Source organism: Pleurodeles waltl, chromosome 9 (genome assembly GCF_031143425.1).
Source record: "Pleurodeles waltl isolate 20211129_DDA chromosome 9, aPleWal1.hap1.20221129, whole genome shotgun sequence".
NCBI lineage: Eukaryota > Metazoa > Chordata > Amphibia > Caudata > Salamandridae > Pleurodeles > Pleurodeles waltl.
In genome coordinates, this window is record NC_090448.1 from 659797066 (window position 1) to 659819235 (window position 22170).

General features: G+C 47.4%; 1 long non-coding RNA gene across 1 annotated transcript in view; it reads left to right on the plus strand.

Moving 5' to 3' along the window:
- Window positions 1–22170, plus strand: part of LOC138258697 (uncharacterized) — a 98578-nt gene that overhangs the window by 41924 nt on the left and 34484 nt on the right. The window contains exon 2 of the long non-coding RNA XR_011198507.1: window positions 13601–13758. This is a non-coding gene — a long non-coding RNA (uncharacterized lncRNA). The remainder of the gene's footprint in view (window positions 1–13600; window positions 13759–22170) is intronic.

Consider the following 22170-nt stretch of genomic DNA (forward strand, 5'->3'; position numbering starts at 1 on the left):
TCCTCGAATGCAGTCTCTCCTCTATCCTCGGCATCGACATGGCGTCAGCAGACGTCGAAGCTTGACGCCGATCCTCGGATCCGTCAGACGCGAGATCTAACGGCGTCATGGTTTTCTTCGGCGCCGAACATGGAGCAGGACGGACTGAAGACTGTTCTGGAGTCGGAGGAGGTCTAGTCGGCGTTGCTGGCTGAGACGCCGAAGCCACAGGAGCCGAAGCCACAGGAGCCGATACCGGCGCCACCCCACGTTTCCCAAGGGAAGAAAGGGCATAAAGGGTGCCGGTCAAAGTGGAGCCGGAGCACCCATGTTGAAGGCCAAAGGGCCTGAATGACCAGCCGGTCCACCACCTGGAGCCATCTGTTGGAAGATGGAGAACATCGCATTTAAGAATGCGGTACTATCTGCTCCAGGGGCCGGAAAACCGGATATTGAGGTGCCTGGTTCGAAGGCGACAACAACGCCGGTCTCGACGTCTGCATAGACGGAGAAAACACCTGAGGCTGTGGAACCTCGAACACCGAAGGAGGATTAACCGATGACATGGGTGAAGTTGGTGAAGTCGGAGAAGGTAACGGTGTCGTCGGCTGGGGAGAGACAGTGGGACTAACTTCCCAAGTCTTCCGACGTCGAGTCGATGGTGACCTCGATCAAGACCTCTCCCTACTCGACCAGCGCCAAGATTCTCGACGACGCCCGGAGTCCCGATGACGCGATGTGACTTCGGTGAAGACGACTTTCGGTGATGTCTTTTCTCTTTCTTCTTTGACTTCGCAAGAAAAATTTTTGCCTCACGTTCTTTTAAGGCCTTTGGATTCATACGTTGACAAGAATCGCACTTGTCAACGTCGTGGTCGGAACTAAGACACCACAAACAGTCAGAATGTGGGTCCGTTACCGACATTTTGCCTCAACACTCTCGGCAGGGCTTGAATCCTGACTTTCTTTGCGACATTGTAATGTCCAAAGTAAAAATAGCCAAAAAACACACTGTAACTGTCGAGCAGCAACAGTAGCTCCCTCGAAGATAACCGTTTCGAATGGCACGGAAAAAAGGGAACTGACGTCGGCACGTCGGCGAGGACCTCTTATTACCTGTATGATGTCAGACGGCGTCGCGTGGGCAATTGTGACGTCCTCGTCGACGTGCAGAAGCTAGGAAGAAGATTTCTGTCGAATGCTGGCGCAATGGGAGTATTCAATAGGTGAGGAATCCACAGGTAGTTGTATCCATCAGAAAAGGAGGTTTGGCTACTAAGAAAGGAGGCTTTGCTACTGAAAGAGGTAAGCACCTATCAGGAGGGGTCTCTGACGTCACCTGCTGGCACTGACCCCTCAGAGCAGTCCATTGTGTCCCAACACCTCTGAATCCAAGATGGCAGAGGTCTGAGACACACTGGAGGAGCTCTGGGCACCTCCCCTGGGAGGTACTGGTCAGGGGAGTGGTCACTCCCCTTTCCTTTGTCCAGTTTCGTGCCAGAGCAGGGTTGGGTGGATCTCTGAAACGGTGTAGACTGGCTAATGCAGAGATGGGCACCATCTGTGCCCATCAAAGCATTTCCAGAGGCTGGGGAGGCTACTCTTCCCCAGCCCTTTACACCCAGTTCCAAAGGGAGTGGGTGTAACACCCTCTCTTACAGGAAATCCTTTGTTCTACCTTCCTGGGCCTGGGCTGCCCAGACCCTAGGGGGGCAAAAACCTGTCAGAGGGGTTGCAGCAGCTGCAGTGGAAACCCCGGAAAGGCAGTTTGGCAGTACCCGGGTTCTGTGCTAGAGACCCAGGGGATCATGGAATTGTCCCCCCAATACCAGAATGGTATTGGGGTGACAATTCCATGATCTTAGACATGTTACATGGCCATGTTCGGAGTTACCATTGTGACGCTACACATAGGTAGTGACCTATGTGTAGTGCACGTGTGTAATGGTGTCCCCGCACTCACAAAGTTCGGGGAATTTGCCCTGAACGATGTGGGGGCACTTTGGATAGTGCCAGGGTGCTCACACACTAAGTAACTTGGCACCTAACCTTCACCAAGTGAGGGTTAGACATATAGGTGACTTATAAGTTACTGATGTGCAGTGAAAAATGGCTATGAAATAACGTGGACATTATTTCACTCAGGCTGCAGTGGCAGTCCTGTGTAAGAATTGTCTGAGCTCCCTATGGGTGGCAAAAGAAATGCTGCAGCCCATAGGGATCTCTTGGAACCCGAATACCCTGGGTACCTAGGTACCATATCCTACGGAATTATGAGGGTGTTCCACTGTGCCAATGAGAATTGGTAAAATAAGTCACTAGCCTGCAGTGACAATTGTAAAAGCAGAGAGAGCATAAATGTAGGAGGTTGGCCTGGCTTGTAGTGGGTACCAGAGGTACTTACACCTTGTGCCAGGTCCAGTTATCCCTTATTAGTGTAGAAGATGTGTTTCTAGCAGCTTAGGCTGATAGAAGGTAGCTATAGCCGAGCAGCTTAGGCTGAACTAGGAGACATGCAAAGCTCCTACTATACCACTGGTGTCATATGCACAATATCATAAGAAAACACAATACACAGAAATACTAAAGATAAAGGTACTTTATTTTTTATGACAATATGCCAAAAGTATCTCAGTGCGTACCCTCAGTATGAGGATGCCAGATACACACAAGATATATGTACACAATACCAAAAATATGCAGTAATAGCAAAAGGAAGTAATGCAAGCAGTGTAAAGTTACAATAGATTGCAATAGGAGCACATAGGTGTAGGGGCAACACAAACCATATACTCCAAAAGTGGAATGCGAACCACGAATGGACCCCAAACCTATGTGAGCTTGTAGAGGGTCGCTGGGACTGTAAGGAAACAGTGAGGGTTAGAAACATAGCCCACCCCAAGACCCTGTAAGGTAGGTGAAAAGTGCACCTACAACCCCCAGAGAGCACAGAAGTCGTGATAGGGGGATTCTGCAAGGAAAACCAACACCAGCAATGCAGCAACAGTGGATTTCCGGACCTGAGTACTTGTAAGACAAGGGGACCAAGTCCAAGAGTCGCGACAGTGTCGAGAGTGGGCAGGAGCCCAGGAAATGCCAGCTGAGGGTGCAAGGAAGCTGCCACCGGATGGAAGAAGCTTAGGTGGTCATTCTAACCCTGGCGGTAAAAACCGCCAGGGCGAATGACCACGGGAGCACCGCCAACAGCCTGGCGGTGCCCCTTAGGGCATTCTGACCGCGGCGCTTTGGCCGCGGTCAGTGCAGGAAAACCGGCGGTCTCCCGCCGGTTTTCCGCTGCCCGTCAGAATCCTCCAAGGCGGCGCAGCATGCTGCGCCGCCTTGGGGATTCTGACACCCCCTACCGCCATCCTGTTCCTGGTGGTTCGCCCGCCAGGAACAGGATGGCGGTAGGGGGTGTCGCGGGGCCCCTGCAGTGCCCATGCCAATGGCATGGGCACTGCAGGGGCCCCCGTAAGAGGGCCCCGCTTGTATTTCACTGTCTGCATAGCAGACAGTGAAATACGCGACGGGTGCAGTAGCACCCGTCGCACCTTCCCACTCCGCCGGCTCGATTACGAGCCGGCTTCATGGTGGGAAGGTCGTTTTCCCCTGGGCTGGCGGGCGGCCTTTCGGAGGCCGCCCGCCAGCCCAGGGGAAAACTCAAAATACCCGCCGCGGTCTTCCGACCGCGGTACGGTATTTTGGCGGCTCCCGCCGGGCGCGCAGTGACCGCGTCCGGCGGGAGTCAGAATGACCCCCTTAGTGTTTTACAAGAACGAAGAGGACTAGGAACTTCCCCTTTGGAGGATGGATGTCCCACGTCGTGAAGAAGCTTGCAGAGGTGTTCCCACGCAGAAAGACCGCAAACAAGCCTTGCTAGCTGCAAGGGTCGCGGTTAGGGTTTTTGGATGCTGCTGTGGCCCAGGAGGGACCAGGATGTCGCCACTTGGATGTGGAGACAGGGGGGCGCCCAGCAAGTCAGGGAGCCCTCACGGAAGCAGGCAGCACCCGCAGAAGTACCGGAAAAGGCACTTAGAAGAGGAGTGAACCGGAGTCCACCTGAAGTCACAAAAGGGAGTCCCACGACGCCGGAGGACAACTCAGAAGATTGTGCACTCCATGTTAGAGTGTCGGGGACCAGGCTTGGCTGTGCACAAAGGAAATCCTGGAAGAGTGCACAGGAGCCGGAGCAGCTGCAAATTACGTGGTACCCAGCAATGCAGTCTGGCGTGGGGAGGCAAGGACTTACCTCCACCAAACTTGGACTGAAGAGTCACTAGACTGCGGGATTCACTTGGACAGAGTTGCTGAGTTCCAGGGACCACGCTCGTCATGCTGAGAGGGGACCCAGAGGACCGGTGATGCAGTCTTTTGTTGCCTGCGGTTGCAGGGGGGAGATTCCATCGACCCACGGGAGATTTCTTCCGAGCTCCTGGTGCAAGAAGGAGGCAGGCTACCCCCAGAGCATGCACCACCAGGAAACAGGCGAGAAAGCCGGCAGGATGAAGCGATACAAGGTTGCAGTAGTTGTCTTTGCTACTTTGTTGCGGTTTTGCAGGCGTCCTGAGCAGTCAGCGGTCGATCCTTTGGCAGAAGGTGAAGAGGGAGATGCAGAGGAACTTTGGTGAGCTCTTGCATTCGGTATCTGAAGAATTCCCCAAAGCAGAGACCCTAAATAGCCAGAAAAGGAGGTTTGGCTACCTAGGAAGGAGGATACGCTAGTAAGAAAGGTAAGAGCCTATCAGAAGGAGTCTCTGACGTCACCTTCTGGCACTGGCCACTCAGAACAGTCCAGTGTGCCAGCAACACCTCTGTTTCCAAGATGGCAGAGGTCTGGGGCACACTGGAGGAGCTCTGGGCACCTCCCCTGGGAGGTGCAGGTCAGGGGAGTGGTCACTCCCCTTTCCTTTGTCCAGTTTTGCGCCAGAGCAGGGCTGGGGGATCCCTGAACTGGTGTAGACTGGCTTATGCAGAGATGGGCAGCATCTGTGCCCATCAAAGCATTTCCAGAGGCTGGGGGAGGCTACTCCTCCCCAGCCTTCACACCTATTTCCAAAGGGAGAGGGTGTGACACACTCTCTCAGAGGAAATCCTTTGTTCTGCCTTCCTGGGCCAGGGCTGCCTGGACCCCAGGGGGGCAGAAACCTGTCTGAGGGGTTGGCAGCAGCTGCAGTGCAAAGCCTGAAAAGGCAGTTTGGCAGTACCCGGGTTCTGTGCTAGAGACCCGGGGGATCATGGAATTGTCTGGCATTGGGGTGACAATTCCATGATCTTAGACATGTTACATGGCCATGTTCGGAGTTACCATTGTGACGCTATACATAGGTAGTGACCTATGTATAGTGCACGCGTGTAATGGTGTCCCCGCACTCAAAAAGTCCGGGGAATTTGCCCTGAACGATGTGGGGGCACCTTGGCTAGTGCCAGGGTGCCCACACACTAAGTAACTTTGCACCCAACCTTCACCAGGTGAAGGTTAGACATATAGGTGACTTATAAGTTACTTAAGTGGAGTGGTAAATGCATGTGAAATAACGTGGACGTTATTTCACTCAGGCTGCACTGGCAGGCCTGTGTAAGAATTGTCAGATCTCCCTATGGGTGGCAAAAGAAATGCTGCAGCCCATAGGGATCTCCTGGAACCCCAATACCCTGGGTACCTCAGTACCATATACTAGGGAATTATATGGGTGTACCAGTATGCCAATGTGAATTGGTGGAATTGGTCACTAGCCTGTTAGTGACAATTTGGAAAGCAGGGAGAGCATAACCACTGAGGTTCTGGTTAGCAGAGCCTCAGTGAGACAGTTAGGCATCACACAGGGAACACATACATATAGGCCACACACTTATGAGCACTGGGGTCCTGGCTAGCAGGGTCCCAGTGACACATAACAAACATACTTACAACATAGGGTTTTCACTATGAGCCCTGGGCCCTGGCTAGCAGGATCCCAGTGAGAAAGTGAAAACACCCTGACATATACTCACAAACAGGCCAAAAGTGGGGGTAACAAGGCTGGAAAGAGGCTACTTTCTTACACAACCCTCCCCCAACCACCCCCCCCCCCCAACGAAGGACAATAAGGCTAACCTTGGCCAGTTGATTCTTTATTGTCTAAGTGGTGATAAGTGGAGAGTAGTTCTTCAATGGACTGGTTACTCCCTTCATCATCCACTATATGGTTACTTCCCTGTGGGGATGTAAACCACCCTGTTTGATGTTTTTTTAGCTAACCAACAATGTGAAGATATATTTTCATAGTTCCTATCAGTAAGTTTTAGTTTAGAACAGTGGGAATTGTCCACTGGACCTATTTCTAGTGATGAGAATGCCAGACAGGGATGCTGTCTCAGTAAAGCCATAGCTGGGCAAAAACCTTATCCATATGGCTGTAAGAGAGAACAGGGATGCTCTTTCTCTTTAGTTGGAGCAGGGCAGGGATGCTGTCCTATGAGCTCCACACTAGGGCAGGGCTGCTGTCCTAAGTGTTGTGAGGCAGTGCAGGGTTTCTGCACTAAAGTTTCTCTGGGAGGGTTGGAGGGATGCTCCATGTTAACTACAATGGTGTACTTTTTCTCACCAATATTAGTTATCCCACAGAGAGGTACTTCCACCTCAGGGAGTACAGCTATGCCAGCTGATGATTCCCTTGGTACAGGTGCCACCCCAGGAGAGGTTTCTCCCACCACAGGAATGGTATCCTGAATGGCAGGGTGGGTAGGGGATACTGTGATACCCTTTTTACCTGTTGTTGGAGCAGGATCCTGAGTTTTCAGGCCTTTTTCTCTCCTTTGCTTTTTCATTTCAGTAGAAATGAGAGGGAACAATTCCTCAGGGATACCCAGCATGGCTGCATGGGTATAAAACTCTACCTCAGCCCAACCTGAGGTCTCTAGGTCATTACCTAAGAGACAGTCTACAGGTAAGCTAGGTGACACTACCACCTGCTTAGGGCCAGTAACTCCACCCCAACTAAGCTGAACTATAGCTAAGGGAAGAAACTTAGTGGAGTTATGGACATCAATAATCTTGTACTGTTGTCCAATGATGGAGGAGCCACTAGGTTTTCAGTCACCAAAGTGATACTGGCACCTGTGTCCCTGTAGGCCTGGGCCTCAACACCATTTATTGAAACTGTCTGCCTGTACTTATCCATTGTAAGGGGACAAGCAGCCAGTGTGGCAAGGCCAATGCCACTAGGTGTGACAGAAACTGTCTTGGGACTGACTACCCCAGTTTCTATGATAGACCCATAAGTGAACCCAACTACACCCTTACTTTGACTGTTGCCAGCAGTCCCACCACTATTACCACTACTGCTAGGGGCACTAGAGTTTGATGTATTAGTGGTGGTAGGCTCAGTGGGTTTACCTGGACAGGACGTATCCCCTGGCCTATGGCCTTTATTTTTATACACAAAGCACCAAGGCTTTTTAATGTGTGTATGTTGTGAAGAAGAGGAAGAATTTGATTTATCCCCACCCCCTGAAGAGTGTTTAGGATTTGAAGAAGGATCTTTGGTTTTACCCTTATCCTCATGCTTATCCTGAGATTTCTCACCATCTTTCTTCTTGCCATCCTTGTCACCCCCTGTATGAACTTTTCTGTTCACTCTTGTTCTGACCCATTTGTCTGCCTTCTTTCCCAATTCTTGGGGAGAGGTCAGATCTGAGTCCACTAGATATTGGTGTAACAAGTCAGACACACAGTTATTCAGAATATGCTCTCTCAGAATAAGATTATACAGGCTTTCATAGTCAGAAACTTTACTGCCATGTAACCACCCCTCCAAGGCCTTCACTGAACAGTCAACAAAGTCTATCCAGTCTTGTGAGGACTCTTTTCTGGTGTCTCTGAACTTAATCCTGTATTGTTCAGTGGTTAAGCCAAATCCATCCAAGAGTGCATCCTTCAAAACTGCAAAATTATTGGCATCACTTTCTCTAACAGTAAGGAGTCTATCCCTGCCCTTTCCATTGAAAGATAGCCATAGAATAGCAGCCCACTGCCTTTGAGGGACCCCCTGTTCCATACAGGCCCTCTCAACTGCAGCAAACCACTTGTTAATGTCATCCCCCTCCTTGTAAGGGGTAACTATCTTGTGCAGATTCCTGGAATCATGCTCTCTCACAGGATTGCTATCAGGAATACTGCTGCTGCCACCATGGGGTCCAAACCCCAATCTCTGTCTCTCCTTCTCCAGGTCTAGGGATTTCCTGTCTAGAGCCAGCTGTTGCTGTTTAAGCTTCAGCCTGGTCTCTTCCATTCTCAACTTTTTGAGTTTCCTTTCTAACATGCTGTCTTCAGGGTGGGTGGGTTGGGAATGTTTAGACACTGAGGATATATTGGAACCAACAGAGGGAGACCTGTCCCTAACAGCTTGCACTCTAACAACCTGGCCTCCAGGAACAAAAGCATCCCTACTATGATGAGAGCTTCTATTACTACCAGCATTGCTAGGAGGTCTGCTAAGGGGCAGATTTAGAAGAGAACCCTGTACACCTCCCTCAAGGGGTTCCCCTGAGTCAGAGTGTGAGCTATCTACTAACTTCTCAGATGAAGTGCCACCTAGGGACTTATCATTCTCAATGAGCATGTTATACAGAAATTCTCTAAAAGGGTTCTTTCCTACCACTAAACCTCTATCAATGCAGAGACTCCTTAGGCTCTTGAAGTTTAAATTGTTCTAAGTTGTATTGACTAATTTAAGAGCAGTACCTACATCAGACATGATAGAAGAAGGTTTAGAGACAGTGAGAAGAGAGAAAGGGGCATATTTATACTCCGTTTGCGACAAATTTGCGTAGTTTTTTTCGACGCAAATTCGGCGCAAAACTAACGCCATATTTATACTTTGGCGTTAGACGCGTCTAGCGCCAAAGTATGAGTAAAGAGCGTCATTTTTTTGCGTGAACGCCTTCCTTGCGTTAATGAGATGCAAGGTAGGCGTTCCCGTCCAAAAAAATGACTGCGACGCAAATGTGTCGTATTTATACTCCCGGGCAAAAATCACGCCCGGGAGTGGTCGGGGCAAAAAACCCCGCATTTGCGCCTCTTTTTAACGCCTGGGTCAGGGCAGGCGTTAAGGGACCTGTGGGCTCAAAATGAGCCCACAGCTGCCCTCCCATGCCCCCAGGGACCCCCCCTGCCACCCTTGCCCACCCCAGGAGGACACCCAAGGATGGAGGGACCCACCCCAGGGACATTCAGGTAAGTTCAGGTAAGTATAAATTTGTTTTTTTTTTATATATTTTTTTTGGCATAGGGGGGCCTGATTTGTGCCCCCCTACATGCCACAATGCCCAATGACCATGCCCAGGGGACATAAGTCCCCTGGGCATGGCCATTGGGCAAGGGGGCATGACTCCTGTCTTTACTAAGACAGGAGTCATGTAAATGGCGTCGTTAAAAATGGCGCAAATCGGGTGGAGGCGATTTTTTAGCGTCAACCTGACTTGCACCATTTTTAAGACGCCCTAACGCCATTTTTCCCTACGCCGGCGCTGCCTGGTGTACGTGTTTTTTTTCCACGCACACCAGGCAGCGCCGGTCTGCTTGCGCCGGCTAACGCCATTCAATAAATACGGCGCCCGCATGGTGCTTCAGAATGGCGTTAGCCGGCGCAAACATTTTTGACGCTAAACTGCGTTAGCGCAGTTTAGCGTCAAAAAGTATAAATACGGGCCAAAAAGTTTCAGGACTTTTTAAAGAAGAGGAAAAATAACTTTTTCAAACTTTTAGAAAGTTTAGGAGTACTTTTCAGCACTTAGCAGAAAGTGTAAGAGAAGAAAAGCAAAACTTTTTGGTTAGGTGTACATACACTGAACTTGTTTTGTATATTTTTCTCTTAAGTAGTTACAAGTACTTATCCCACCGCTGCACAACCAATGTAGGAGGCTGGCCTGGCTTGTAGTGGGTACCAGAGGTACTTACACCTTGTGCCAGGTCCAGTTATCCCTTATTAGTGTAGAAGAGGTGTTTCTAGCAGCTTAGGCTGATGGAAGGTAGCTATAGCAGAGCAGCTTAGGCTGAACTAGGAGACATGCAAAGCTCCTACTATACCACTGGTGTCATATGCACAATATCATAAGAAAACACAATACACAGATATACTAAAAATAAAGGTACTTTATTTTTATGACAATATGCCAAAAGTATCTCAGTGAGTACCCTCAGTATGAGGATGTCAAATATACACACGCTATATGTACACAATACCAAAAATATGCAGTAATAGCAAAAGGAAGTAATGCAAGCAGTGTAAAGTTACAATAGATTGCAATAGTAGCACATAGGTATAGGGGCAACACAAACCATATACTCCAAAAGTGGACTGCGAACCACAAATGGACCCCAAACCTATGTGAGCTTGTAGAGGGTCGCTGGAACTGTAAGGAAACAGTGAGGGTTAGAAAAATAGCCCACCCCAAAACCCTGTAAGGTAGGTGTAAAGTGCACCTACAACCCCCAGAGAGCACAGAAGTCGTGATAGGGGGATTCTGCAAGGAAAACCAACACCAGCAATGCAGCAACAGTGGATTTCCGGACCTGAGTACCTGTAAGACAAGGGGACCACGTCCAAGAGTCACGACAGTGTCGAGAGTGGGCAGGAGCCCAGGAAATGCCAGCTGAGGGTGCAAGGAAGCTGCCACCGGATGGAAGAAGCTTAGTGTTTTGCAAGAACGAAGAGGACTAGGAACTTCCCCTTTGGAGGATGGATGTCCCACGCCGTGAAGAAGCTTGCAGAGGTGTTCCCACGCAGAAAGACCGCAAACAAGCCTTGCTAGCTGCAAGCGTCGCAGTTAGGGTTTTTGGATGCTGCTGTGGCCCAGGAGGGACCAGGATGTCGCCACTTGGATGAGGAGACAGAGGGGGCGCCCAGCAAGTCAGGGAGCCCTCACAGAAGCAGGCAGCACCGGCAGAAGTACCGGAACAGGCACTTAGAAGAGGAGTGAACCGGAGTCCATCCAAAGTCACAAAAGGGAGTCCCACGACGCCAGAGGACAACTCAGAAGGTTGTGCACTGCAGGTTAGAGTGTCGGGGACCCAGGCTTGGCTGTGCACAAAGGAAATCCTGGAAGAGTGCACAGGAGCCAGAGCAGCTGCAAATCACGCGGTACCCAGCAATGCAGTCTAGCGTGGGGAGGCAAGGACTTACCTCCACCAAACTTGGACTGAAGAGTCACTGGACTGTGGGAGTCACTTGGACAGAGTTGCTGAGTTCCAGGGACCACGCTCGTCGTGCTGAGAGGGGACCCAGAGGACCGGTGATGCAGTCTTTTGTTGCCTGCGGTTGCAAGGGGAAGATTCCGTCGACCCACAGGGGATTTCTTCAGAGCTCCTGGTGCAAGAAAGAGGCAGGCTACCCCCAGAGCGTGCACCACCAGGAAACAGGTGAGAAAGCCGACAGGATGAAGCGATACAAGGTTGCAGTAGTCGTCTTTGCTACTTTGTTGCGGTTTTGCAGGCATCCTGAGCAGTCAGTGGTCGATCCTTTGGCAGAAGGTGAAGAGGGAGATGCAGAGGAACTCTGGTGAGCTCTTGAATTCGGTATCTGAAGAATTCCCCAAAGCAGAGACCCTAAATAGCCAGAAAAGGAGGTTTGGCTACCTAGGAAGGAGGATAGGCTAGTAAGAAAGGTAAGAGCCTATCAGAAGGAGTCTCTGACGTCACCTGCTGGCACTGGCCACTCAGAGCAGTCCAGTGTGCCAGCAACACCTCTGTTTCCAAGATGGCAGAGGTCTGGGGCACACTGGAGGAGCTCTGGGCACCTCCCCTGGGAGGTGCAGGTCAGGGGAGTGGTCACTCACCTTTCCTTTGTCCAGTTTTGTGCCAGAGCAGGGCTGGGGGATCCCTGAACTGGTGTAGACTGGCTTATGCAGAGATGGGCAGCATCTGTGCCCATCAAAGCATTTCCAGAGGCTGGGGGAGGCTACTCCTCCCCAGCCTTCACACCTATTTCCAAAGGGAGAGGGTGTGACACCCTCTCTCAGAGGAAATCCTTTGTTCTGCCTTCCTGGGCCAGGGCTGCCTGGACCCCAGGGGGGCAGAAACCTGTCTGGGGGGTTGGCAGCAGCAGCTGCAGTGCAAACCCTGAAAAGGTAGTTTGGCAGTACCCGGGTTCTGTGCTAGAGACCCCGGGGGATCATGGAATTGTCTCCCCAATGCCAGAATGGCATTGGGATGACAATTCCATGATCTTAGACATGTTACATGGCCATGTTCGGAGTTACCATTGTGACGCTATACATAGGTAGTGACCTATGTATAGTGCACACGTTTAATGGTGTCCCCGCACTCACAAAGTCCGGGGAATTCGCCCTGAACGATGTGGGGGCACCTTGGCTAGTGCCAGGGTGCCCACACACTAAGTAACTTTGCACCCAACCTTCACCAGGTGAAGGTTAGACATATAGATGACTTATAAGTTACTTAAGTGCAGTGGTAAATGGCTGTGAAATAACGTGGACGTTATTTCACTCAGGCTGCACTGGCAGGCCTGTGTAAGAATTGTCAGATCTCCCTATGGGTGGCAAAAGAAATGCTGTAGCCCATAGGGATCTCCTGGAACCCCAATACCCTGGGTACCTCAGTACCATATACTAGGGAATTATATGGGTGTACCAGTATGCCAATGTGAATTGGTGGAATTGGTCACTAGCCTGTTAGTGACAATTTGGAAAGCAGGGAGAGCAGAACCACTGAGGTTATGGTTAGCAGAGCCTCAGTGAGACAGTTAGGCATCACACAGGGAACACATACATATAGGCCACAAACTTATGAGCACTGGGGTCCTGGCTAGCAGGGTCCCAGTGACACATAACAAACATACTGACAACATAGGGTTTTCACTATGAGCCCTGGGCCCTGGCTAGCAGGATCTCAGTGAGACAGTGAAAACACCCTGACATATACTCACAAACAGGCCAAAAGTGGGGGTAACAAGGCTAGAAAGAGGCTACTTTCTCACAATAAACACTGAGGTTCTGGTTAGCAGAGCCTCAGTGATACAGTTAGGCACCACACAGGGAACACATATAGGCCACAAACGTATGAGCACTGGGGTCCTGGCTGGCAGGACTCTAGTGACACATATCAAACACACTGACAACATAGAGTTTTCACTATGAGCACTGGGCCCTGGCTAGCAGGATCCCAGTGGGACAGTAAAAACACCCTGACATATACTTACAAACAGGCCAAAAGTGGGGGTAACAAGGTTAGAACGAGGCTACCTTCCTACAAGTATTATGTAATTTTGCCACTATCAGCCTCTAAGGGGAACCCGAGGACTCTGTGCACACTATCTCTCATTTTGAGAAAGCATATACAGAGGCAACTTCCTACACCTAGGATAAAGCTAATTCGTGCTACCACAGGGACTCTTCTGAATACTTTTGGATCAAGGAATATCACTCAAGGTAATGGAGGACAGGTATGTGTCATGTGATGGTAATCCCTGTAACTCAACCATTTGTACCAAGCTTACCTATTACACTCCTGGTTAATTTTACATGCAACCCGAAACCTTTTTGTGCCTTGCAATGCACATTGTTTTGAACAGTCTGTCACAGCTTTTCACTAACACTTCTGCTTATTTCATCCTTTCTGACTAAGGATTCCCTGATGTGGACAACTCCCCTTATATTTCAAAAGAGACCTGGCTTACCAACTATGATACCTTTTTAACTCACTTCATGGCTGTATTTGGAGGAAGATATGCAGTACAAGCTGCTCACACTGGGCTACCGACCCTCAGTAGGAGTTCACAAGAGGTAATGTCCTATATTGCTTTGTTTTACCAATTGGTGTTGGAGGACTATTCTGCGGACGAATCGGCAACTGCTGCTTGTTAAAAAGAGCTTTGAGAGGAGTTAAAGGATGCCTTATCTTTGGTGATGGAATATTCCTACAGCATTTACTGCTCCTATCAATCTGACATGGCACATACATTAACAGCAAAGAAATATACATTATACTTGGTGCTAGGAAAATATACTGAAATCTAGCTATTCTCAAATGGCAAACCTCGGGGCTTCTGTACTATGTTTGATTCTGGATTTGTGGTAGGTGTTTGGTTTAAACACTTGGAAAGCACATTAATTTCCATTGTTGCTTAAGTAGAAGGCTTAACTCATTAAGGAATTAGTGATAACACACTAATCTCTGGGTATGTGGTTCCAGTATTCTTCTGGTAACAATAATGGCTCTACATGGTCATTTGAAATCAACAGTTTTTTACATCATTAAGTCAGCTGACTCTCAGGTATCCTATGAACAGTTTAGCTTTGCTTGCATGATCAGTCAATCAATTGCGAAAAATGATCACATTTGTCTCCTACTTCATTGAGCAATGTTATCCCATCCATAGAATACCCATGATTGAAGATTAAATATGTATTGTGTTATTGACAACAGATGCTGGTTCTATGGCATTTCCAATGGACTGCCAGTAATATATTGACAGTGAGAAGAGTAATTGCCATCTCAATGGGAATATGATTATCCTATGGATTTAATATCTAGAGCTAAAATATCTCATCATCAGATATATGTATAAACATTGCACGAATAGAAGGAAGCAAATAAATATTTGCAAGAGAGCCTTCCAAAACGATTTGCAAGGCACTCTATTTACCTGGTTAAGCCATCTATTATTTTTGTGCCTGAAGTTCGTGGAAACGATATACTGAATATGATTAAAGAGATCTGAATACAATTACTGTCCAGCATTGATACCCTTTCCCTTTGATCTCCCTCCCCTAAAGCCTTGTAATGTTGACTACTGTATTCTCTTAATAGTCCTTTGAGGTGTTAATAAATTGGCCTGTATACATGAAGGGGGTGGAAAGGAAACCGCATGCACATTTCAAGTATATTGTTGTATCCTTCAGTTTTTTTAACCTCAGAAGTGTTTTAGTATTTTAATACAGGCATAATTAGAGACATTATGGACTCTCATAAAGCTGTATACCTGATGACATTGCAGCATTTACATCGTCGTCTAAAGAATGCTGGATTTATAGGAAAGAGGTGCCCTCTAGGTTATAAAAGCGTTCATTGTATGCAAAAGCAGAAAAAAATGTACCATTAAAGCATGGAGTGTACCTGGTTTTGGGTTTGCAATAACACGCCATGAAACAGATGAGGTCAAGATAGTGGATGGCTGGACCTGGACTACACTTGTGTCCTGGAAAATATTAAAAATGCCTTAGATTTGAATTTGTGTTATGTATAAACATCTGTAAGAGTCGTGGCTCCTGTTAGAATTTTGGTATTGTCCTTGGCCGGAGTAATTATCTTGGACTTTAGTCAGTTTGGACAAACATGGTTAATGTATTATATAATAATGGTTCACGTTAAGTATAAGCAGGTTAGACTACTTTATGGATTTGAATCGAATTGTGTGTATGATGGTAAGTGCCTTTTCATCCACATGAACTTCTATGACTACTTTCACCCATGAAGGTGTAAGGTTCTCATGTGGGTCAGGAATGGAAACAAGCATTTGAGACCCTAAATTTAGCTTTTTAAACAACACTCATACTTTGTCATTCATGCCCAGCCTTGCCTTTTGTTGTGGATTGTGATTATTCTGCTACCTCAGTAGGAGTTATTTTGTACCAGGCAGTACACCCAGCAGCTTATAATGCATGGATATTGTCAATAGGGGACAAGATGATAAAACTATTATACAAAGTATTACCATGACTTATTGGCAAAGGCTCCTTCATTCACTGGCCATGTTACTTGGAAGGAACAATGTAGGAGGTGACAGTATGCACCTACATCAAGGAATTGCTCCAGCGGTTGGATGCTCTTTTTCATGGTCTCACGTTCATATCACAAATCAAACTGGTATCAGACACGGAAGTGTAGAAGGTTACATCCACTGTTTAATGTCAATGAGAACTAGCTACCAGTCCTGAGAATTCCATCGCTGATATCTTAAATATAAAATATGTTTCAAGTTCTCTTGTTAGACGTACGTGAGGCACAAGCAACCATTGCAAAAAGTAGTAGATGCAACAAGAACCTGATAAGTGACCAATAATGCAGTATCTGTATAGACAGGTGGTATGTGTCCTTTTCTGTAAATAACGAAAACAAGTGTTCCAATGGTATCATGATACAAGGATGGCTCAACATCTCAGAATTGTCAGAGTGAGTGACAGTGTATCTAGATGCTGTTGATTGTCCTATTTCTGATAACAGGTACAGGATCATATCAGTTTTTGTGTCACCTGTATACAAATGAAAACTGATTATGGAACATCTGTGGGCCTCTTAATGCCACTGTCTCTTTATGGCAGTCTTTCTTCTTTCTAAGGGATGCAATGCTCCCCGTGTGGTTATTAACGTCTGGACACTAAAAGATTGTAGAGTACCTTGATGGCCAGACTGAAAGTGAATTATTCAATTGCATAATATCTGCTTTAGCTCATGACTGAGTATCAAGAAGAAGGTAGTCAGTGGATTCTCATTTTATAATTAATATATAACAGCTTGTTACACAGCTCTCTAAATATGCCCCTTTTTGTCTTCATGTTCAGTTTTCATTTACATAGCTTGCCTATGCTTTCCTGTTTTTGCCATACCGTCAGATACATATAAATGTAATGGACTGGCTGTGAGACCTGTCAGTCTTAGGGTGGTCTTCCCCCCAAAAGGTTTTTGTCTCATCTCTTCCATTTTTCTGAAAATATTGTTGTTGGTCTTAGGACTTTGTGCCATTTACCACTGCCAACCAGTGCTAAAGTGCTTGTGCTCTTTCTCATAAAACATGGTTACATTAGCCTATGCCCAATTGGCATAATTAATTTACTTATAAGTTCCTTGTAGAGTGGTATACGATATACCTAGGGCATGTAAATTAAATGCTATCAGTGCGTCTGCAGCACTTATTGTACCATCTACTTAAGTAGCACTTCAAAACATGTCCCAGACCTGCCATTGCAGCCTTAATGCAGTTCTAATCAGCCATGTTGATTTGGCATTAAAACCCCCTTGCCAATCATTAAGCTCCCCTTTTATTACATTTGTCACCCCTAAAGTAGGCCCTAGGTAGCACATAGGGCAGGTTGCCATGTAATTAAAAGGTTGGATTTGTACTTTTAAGTTTTCCATGTCCAAATACAGAAAAGTCCCAAATTTGTTTTTCACTATTGTGAGGCCTACCGATCCCACAGTATAACATAGGGGATTCCTTATTACATTTAATAATCTGTAATTTCCAAATGTGAGCTGGTAGCTATATCATGTTTGGTGTCTTTGGAATTGTAAGGAAAACCCCTATTTTATGGTAAAGTCCAGTTTTTAATACAATTTAAAAAATGCCACTTTTAAAAAGATCACATTTTTCTGGCCTTAGCCTTTCTGTGCCTGTTGCCAGGCCTGGGTCACCAAACTAGGTATAACTGACAGACTTTTATGAATTTCTCCCAGACGCTCACACAACACAGGGATTAGGGGTGCTTGAATGGGCCATCTGCTGGCATGATTGGTGGTGCAGCTAAACATAGCCTAGCTTGCAAATGAATAACCTGTGTTTTGCCTACACACTAAGGGCCTAACAACCTCACATTGTCACTGCAGCCAGCTTGGAGCCAGGGCAGGGGGGGTCAGGAAATTCCATGCACTTTAAAGCCACTGCCAAGAAGCTTCTCCCACCTCCCAGAACGGGGCCTAATGGGTATAAAAGTAGGACCTCAGACACCACCTCTTCAGTATACTTCTGGAACTGTGGAAACACTGCCAGGAAGAAGGGCTGTTGTACTGGTGGAAGGACTGCCACTCAGCTGTACTGCTGCCCTGTTGAATTGCTGTCATTTTGTCCTGCTACTCTGCCTCCTCTGCCTGGGCAAGGACTGGATCTTCAACTGTCCCCAGACCTCGGTAGTGACTCACAAGGATTAGTTTGCTGGCCTCCTGTTCAGAGTCACAGGGACAAAAAAGGCTTCCACCATCTTAAACCTGCACCTGGACCCAGCCTGAGTGAGTTCCGACCCTTCAAGGGGTACCCCTCCAGTCCTGGACCCCTGGAAGTGGTGCTCCAAGTGCCCGGATAGACAAATCCGAAAGTGGCTAAAAACTGCTCTGAGAACCAGGAGGAGATGGGGACCAACCTACTCGCCTATCCACCCAAGCTGCATCACCAGTCAGATTGAGTTTGCTGCTTTTCCTGCTAAGTTTTTCTCCACAGCAGCAAATCCTTTTCAGCAGATCTTCGCCAAAGGGGTATCTGACCTCATGGAACTGTCTGCAGCTACAGCCCTCTGCATAGTCCTGCTGGACATCTTTAACTTCCATTTCCCCGACTAAGCCATACATAGAAACCTTAACCATGGCTTCGACCAAAGGCCATCTGATGACCACGCTCCCTCCTCGGACATCTCCTGCAGTCTTGCCCCACTGAAGTTTACCTTCTCAGAACATTTTCCTCAAGTCCAAATTTAAGCGCAGACTAGACCCAATCCACTTCTTGTATCTGAATCACTGCCATATGTTTTGACTTTGACTCGGTTTCGCGTGTCCAGATGTCTGCAGTTGGCACTTTGATCTTTTAGACAATATTTTTTATTAACATTTAAAATATTCATTAATCCAGTTCTATTCATTGGATTTTTGGTGTCAAATAATTTATTAAAATTTTCTTCATGTTTCTAAATTGGTTTGGGATTTTTCTTGTATTTTGTTTTCACTTTATTACTGTTCGTCTGCTGCATAAATACTTTACCCATTGCTTCTCCGTTATGTCTGACTGCCTTTTGAGCCAAGCTAGCCAGTGTTAAGCACAGGTTAATTTAGTGACTTTTTTTAGTTCACCCTGCAAGAGGTTGTGGCTTGTGCTTGCCCAGGGCTCACACACCAGTCACCCAACAACCCAGTTTCTCATACTGGCCCAGTAACCCTAAGAATTAGTGCAATCCACCATATCAGGAATACATGGTTGGCTTAGGAACTAACAGTCTGCATACCGTCAGAGAAGGATTAGCCCAATTGTCAATGGACACATGTTTCCAAGAGGTTTCTCCAAAACGTGAAGTGGTGAAAGTGGTGCAGTGCTTGAGGTGTAATACACATGCATAGAAGTGTAAAGGGGATAAGATATGGAAACGTCCATAAGAATGGCTGCTGATTCATGTTTATAAACAGGGAATTACATGGCTATTCCCTACAGCAATCCATTTAATAGGATATGTTAGTGTTTCGGCACCCTAAAAGGGACCTAACAGGGGTCATCATCAGGACAGGTGTCAAGTGACACTGGGAAGACAACTCTAGAAGTAAGTATAACATGAAGATATGATGAGCATAAGAACTTGAGGTCGTAGGATCTTCGGTCAAGTCGTTCGAAGGGTTTCCTTAGGATTAAATGCACTTAGTAACTGGAAGGTAGCCCTGAAAGTGAATTAAATTGTCCAGTGGTTCAGTAGAATTTCCACAGAAAAAGGCTTGACTTGAGGGACTTTATTAGAGAAAGTGGGCTTATCCTACAGGAAAATAGGTAAGCTGAACCACAACTGGAATGATTAAATAAAGTGAATTAATTCATAAGTTAGCCAGAGGGTGCAAGACAATTTAAAATCATCCAGTTTGTAATGTGGAAGAGGAGTACTTACTTGGCAACAGGATAGTATCATGACTCTGTCAGACAATGACAGCAGTCGAACATTACTACAGACAAGTTGTATTGATCAAAGAGCTAAAGTCCCTTGAGCTGGACAGGCAGTTATTGTGCCCAGTTTCAAGTTAGGAACTGCAGAGGGCACCAGCTTATGTCTCTGTGAGAGATGTGAGGTGCAAGTCTGACACCAACAGCCTTGCGTCAGCAGGTGTGCGCAGAATCTTCAGACTGGTGCCTGAGATATAGTATCCAACCTAAAACAGACGCAACAGGTGGAACAGCAAAAGCCCTTAGCTGGAATGCAACAAAGGAAAACAAGTGCACAATGATAGCATTCATCAGTGTCGTTTGCATGGGTAGGATTGTGTCTGAACTGGCCCATGCTCCCCATTCAATAAGGGAACAAGGAACGTGGGGTCAGATGTAGCAAACGATTTTGCATTCGCAAACGGTGCGAATCGCAGAAATCGGCCGTTTGCGAATGCAAAAACGTGGTCTGCGATGCATGAAAGGCATTCGCAGGCCAAAAACAAGGAATTGCAAAATTTGTGATTTTTTGTGAAGCGACATGGTTTTGCGTGTCGTATTTTGTGTCTCGCAATTTGCATCATGAAATACCGAATCGCTATTAGCATTTCGCAAATTGCGAGTCGGAATAGTGACTCACAAATACAGAATCGGTATTTCACGTCGGAAATTGCGAGACGCAAAATGCGACACGCAAAACCATGTCGCAATTCGATGCATCAAAAATTCGCAAATTGCAAATTTTCACAGAATGGCCTTTTGCACATGCAAATAACCACAGATTGAAACCAGGTGGTAACCAGGTGCAACCTATATAAAGAGGCCCAGAATGCCTCAGACTCTTTTCCACAATGGCTGCACTCTACGTCATGGCGAGGAGAATGAGGATCTTGGCGGGTTTGAGGAGAGGGAGGAGGAGACAGGAGCGCATTTTCAGAGTGCGCATTCCCCTTTTTGACCAGACTGAGGAGGAAATATATGAGAAGTACAGGTTGAACTCAGCCATGATACTTGACCTGATAGCTGAGCTACAACCCATACTGCAGCGCACAACACACAGGACCAATAGCATACCCATCCATGTGCAGGTATTAAGCTCCCTGCACCTACTTGCCTCAGGGAGCTATCAAGGGGTCATAACAGCAGCTGGAGGGGTATCACAGAGTGCCCTCTCTAGATTTTCAATGCATTTCTAAAGGCCATTCTGAGTAGGATACACCAGTACATCAGATTCCCCCACGCCCCACAGGAAATACAGCAAACAAAAATAGATTTCTACCAGATAGCACAGTTCCCCCACGTCCTAGGTGCCATAGATGGGACACATGTTGCAATCTGTCCACCATCGTCCACAGAGTATGTGTACCGCAACCGTAAATACCAACATTCAATGAATATACAGGTGATATGCAATGCCTCCTATATCATAACTGATCTCGTGGCCAGGTACCCACGGAGCACACATGATTCGTACATCTTTCGCCACAGCGGGATTCACACAAGACTGCTAGCTGGGGAATTTGGTGAAGGATATCTACTAGGTATTTTCCCTCTTTACAATGGTGCATTGATGGCAGTGTGACGTCAGATGGCTCAGCTACTCATTACACCCTCTGTTCCTTCCAGGAGACAGTGCCCACGCAGTGTGCAACTACATGATGACGCCCTACCTAAATCCTGCAACACCAGCAGAGCAGAGATACAATTCAGCACACAGGGCAACCCGCAATGTGGTGGAGTGCACCTTTGGCCTGCTGGAGAGTCGCTTCCTGTGCATCCACAAAAGTGGGGGGGCACTACAGTACAGCCCGGACACGACCTGTAGAATAGTGGCCACATATGCGATCTTGCACAATATAGCTACCACCAGGGGCATACCTGTGGAAATATCAGAGCCAGACTCAGATGATAATGATGATCCCATACCACCCCTACAGCCAGCAGACAGGACCAATGCAGCAGAGGGAAGGCAAAGGCATGCTGACATCACGCACAACCATTTCAGATGTAAGTCATGACAACACAACCTCACTGACATGTGTTCTGGTAGTTAGCACCTTTATTACCTTGACTTCAGGTAACATACGTGTCACTAAGACAAAGCTATACACATGTGTCATAAATGAGTCCTTTCCAGTGTCGCACTATTGTCTTCAAAGTTTACTGTACTTCAACATGTGCAATTAGTCCCCTGTGGCCATCAAAGTCACTTTTTGCGGCCACGCATTCCACTCGAGTGCGCAGTGGCCTCACCGGCACCTCTTGTATCAGCCTCAGTGGCAGTGCTGTGCCTGGCACTGCGATGCCTAGGATCCATAATGGGCACTGCAAGGCTGCTGAGGCTAGATGACTCCTCAATATCCCCAACTCCAAGTTCACTGGGTGTAGCACTGCGATTTGCCAGCATAGTATCCAGAACATTCGTAATCTGGATCAGTCCCTGGGCAACATCCTGACTGGTATGTGCTGCTTCCACCTCTGCGGCCACAGCACGCCATGATATGAGGGCAGTAGATGTGGCTAGGCGATTGAC